Genomic DNA, 3,977 nt, shown 5'->3' with positions numbered 1-3,977 from the left:
GCAGGCTCCCTGCAGAGCAGAGAGCCCGATGTGGGGCTCGATCCCAGGACCCTGGGATCATGACCTGAGCCGAAAGCAGAGGCCTTAACCCACTGAGCCACCCAGGCGCCCCCCTCTTCTTTTTTTTTAATAGTCAAAAGAATTTTTTTTATTTCCCTGTGCATGTAAAAGTTATGTTACGCTGTAATGCAGCCTACTAAATGTGCAATAGTATCGTCTAAAAAAATATATACATACCTGAATTTAAAAACACCTATTGCTAACCATCACCTGAGTTTTCAGTGAGTTGTAATCTTTCTGCTGGTGGAGGTTCTTGCTTCAGTGTCGGTGGCCGCTGACCGAACAGAATGGTGGCTGCTAAAAGGGCGACTGTGGCAATTTCTTAAAAGAAGACAACAGTGAAATTTGCTGCATCAACTGAGTCTTCATTTCACAAACAATTTTGCTGTAGCCAGGGATGCTGTTTGATTGCATTTCACACACCGGAGAACTTCCTTCACAATTAGAATCAATCCTCTCAAACCTAACCCCCGAGTCATCAGCTGTGTTTACTCGCTCTGTTGTCATCTCAACAGCCTTCACGGTATCTTCACCAGGAGTAGATCCCATCTCAAGAAACCTTTCTTTGCTCATCCGTGAGAAATAACGCCTCATCCACTGAAAGTTTTATCGTGAGTTTGTAGCAACTCAAATCCCGTCTTTTTTTTTTTTATTTTTTTTTATTTTTTCAGCATTCCAAGATTCATTGTTTATGCACCACACCCAGTGCTCCATGCAATCCTTGCCCTCCACAATACTCACCGCCAGGCTCACCTTACCCCCCTCCCAGCCCCCTCCCCTCCAGAACCCTCAGTTTGTTTCTCAGAGTCCACAGTCTCTCATGGTTTGTCTCCCCCTCCGATTTCCCCCAACTCCCTTCTCCTCTCCATCTCCCCATGTCCTCCGTGTTATTCCTTATGCTCCACAAGTAAGTGAAACCATACGATAATTGACTCTCTCTGCTTGACTTATTTCACTCAGCATAATCTCCTCCAGTCCCGTCCATGTTGCTACAAAAGTTGGGTATTCGTCCTTTCTGATGGAGGCATAATATTCCATTGCATATACGGACCACATCTTCTTTACCTATTTGTCTGTTGAAGGGCATCTTGGCTCTTTCCACAGTATAAGCCTCCGTCTTGTTGTGCTTGGAGGAAAGCCAGATTAACAGCTTCTTTTACGACCTTCCACAGTCCGTGCATGGGAGAAATTTCCACTAGGCTCTCTCGGACTTTATTAATAAACACAAATGTTAGCAGAGAGTACACACTGTACTGCACTTGCTTTTTCACATAATTTAATATAAATAATGACATTATTTGCCTGCAAACCTTTCTCTCAATAAGAGGAGAACTCAGCCCTAGTTCTTCAAGAAAGGCAGCCCCAGCATCAGAGGCTCAGAGTCCTTGCACGCGAGGTTGTGAACAAGACAGCAGCAGACTGGGAGAGCTTTGCAGTAATCACAGGGGACTTCTGGACTTGAACCAGGGACTTTACAATCTGCAGATCAGTGTTCTGCCCCTGAGCTATGCTCCCTGCTTGAGCAGACAGACCTGCTTGGGACTTCTCACTTTGGTAGCTACACCCAAGACACCTGGGAGAACTAGACTTCATGTTTACTGAACACTTCTAATGGGCTAGAGAAACTGATCTTAGAGAGGCATCTATATATATGTGTGTGTGTATTTCTATATGACTTAAAAAGCATTTCGGTGGTACCACCACTATCACCATCTTTATTGAGCATGACAGCGATACTCGGGATTAAAGCAGCTCATCCCAGTTTATAGCATAAGTGACAGAATGAGACTTAGCCACCACTTTCCTCACACGTCATACTCATCTGAAGAGCTTTGTCTTACAGGACTTTTGGGGGAAATATTTGTCTTATAAATATTGCGTGGAAGAAATGTCCTTTGAGTGAAAGCAAAAAGACAATGCCTATGAAAATCTTGTAGCCAAAATACTTATTATATATTGCAGTACCAAAAAGTCAGCATTAAGAGTTCTCTTTAAGTAGCAAATTTGGCTCAGAACTGGCAGTCACCTCAGCACCTGTATCAGAGCATTTTCACGAAATATCCTATGTTCTGCGGAGCAAATCGAAGGTGGCTCTCTAGGGACCTGGAAATCCATGGGTTTCCTACATCTTCCCAAGAGCCACCTTCCTCCCACGGTCTCTTTTCTGTAACTGGGGGAGCAGCCCAGCACACTGCGGGGAGCAAGGGGAGCCCCCCCCGACCAGCACAGCCACACCCACCTTTCCCCTGCAAACTGCCAGGAACCTACGAGGCTCCCCCCGCTCAGGAGTGCGCACCATCTACAGGTGGCTGGTCCAGAGGGACAGGGGCTTTAGGAGGAACGTGCATATCGGATTTCAAAGAGTCCAAACATCCCACAAAACCTAAGCTATCTCATTTATAAATGTTAATATTGATTACATGTTGAAATGATAATGTCTCAGATCTATTTCATCAAAATACAGAAATCCGTTTCACCCATTTCTTTTTACTTTATATTTTTAAGAGTGTCCCACCTTTGGGGCATCAGGGTGACTCTGTCGGGTGAGCGGCTGCCTTCAGCTCAGGTCATGATCCCATGCACTCAGGTCAAGTCCCATTGCGGGCTCCTTGGTCAGCGGGGAGCCCGCTTCCGCCTCTCCCTCTGCCCCTGCTCATGTGTGTGTGCTGTCTCTCTCCCCTCTGTCAAATAAATAAATAAAATCTTAAAAAAAAAAAAAGTCCCACCTTTGCTGATATATAATTGACACTTAACATTGTATTAGTTTAACGTACTGATCTAATACCTCAGTATCTGTGTATACTGTGAAATGAGCACCACAAGAAGTCTAGTGAACATCCATCACCTCATAGAGTTAGACGTTTGTCCCCTGGTGACCAGAACTTTTAAGAGGCTCTGGTAGAGGCCGCGGGGGTGCTGAGCTGGTGGCGCACTGGGCCGTGTCTTGGGTGGTGAAGCTCCAGGGCCGAGTCCGCTGGGGATTCCCTCTCTCCCTCTCCCTCATCCCCTGCTTTCTCTCTAAATAAATAAAATCTTTATAAAAACTCTACTTTCTTAGCAACTTCCAAACATACAACCCAGTATTGTTAGAGGTCGCCAGCACGCTGTACCTTACCTCTCAGGACTTAACTGTAATTAACTGAGAATTTGTACCTTTTGACACTCTTCACTCACCCCTTTTTTTTTATTTCTTTAAACTTGATTTAAAGCGCCTCCTGGCAACTATAAACTCCGGTAAGTCGCTGGCGCACTACGCCTGAGCTGGCAAGGCTGACCTCACCTGTGACTCCTGAGCTGCCTGAGCTGCCAGAGAGGGGGATAAAACAGTGCGCCCAGGGGGCACCCGGATTTGAACCGGGGACCTCTTGATCTGCAGTCAAATGCTCTACCCCTGAGCTATACCCCCAGGTACACATGCTCTGTCTCATGCACCCTCTTCTACCCCACCCAGCTGCAACCGGTCCTGCCAGCATCCGTGACTTCTGTGGCCTCCCCGGCCTCCAGTTTCTTCCTCAACTGGCCCTTCTGCTCTGAACGCCAGCTCGCTCTCTTCCCCAGGTTGGGTGGATGAATGGGTCCGGCACCCACAGCCGGAGGCAGCAGAAAGTCGGGGACCTTCTCCTTATCCAAACTCAGGCCTCCAGAGACCCTCTCCATGCGCAGCACGGGGGCTGAGAGCAGGGGCCACCTGGTTTTTTCCTGTCGAACATCTTCTCGAGTCTGTCCCCGGCAGCCCTTTCTCCCCTTTGTCCTCCTTCTGTGTCTCTCCGCCCCCGTTCCCTGGTGTCACTCAGGGCCCTTTGCCCCGCTCTGTTCCCCTCTCCAAGCCGCCGAGACAGCATGGGCCCATTCCTAAATCAGGTAACTAGACTAACTCCCAAACTAACTCCAGGCCCGCGCTGTGAATGGGAGACCAG

General features: G+C 47.7%; 1 non-coding gene across 1 annotated transcript; it reads right to left on the bottom strand.

Annotated features, from left to right (window-relative positions):
- Positions 1-3,394: 3,394 nt before the first annotated feature.
- Positions 3,395-3,466, bottom strand: TRNAC-GCA. Its single transcript has one exon. It is a non-coding gene; the product is annotated as a tRNA-Cys (tRNA).
- Positions 3,467-3,977: the final 511 nt, after the last annotated feature.

Source organism: Mustela putorius, unplaced genomic scaffold, assembly GCF_011764305.1.
Source record: "Mustela putorius furo isolate JIRA1106 unplaced genomic scaffold, ASM1176430v1.1 tig00000929_pilon_pilon_pilon, whole genome shotgun sequence".
Taxonomy (NCBI): Eukaryota; Metazoa; Chordata; class Mammalia; order Carnivora; family Mustelidae; genus Mustela; species Mustela putorius.
The sequence above is the reverse complement of the archived record's forward strand: the minus strand, read 5'-3'. Positions and strand labels throughout refer to the sequence as shown.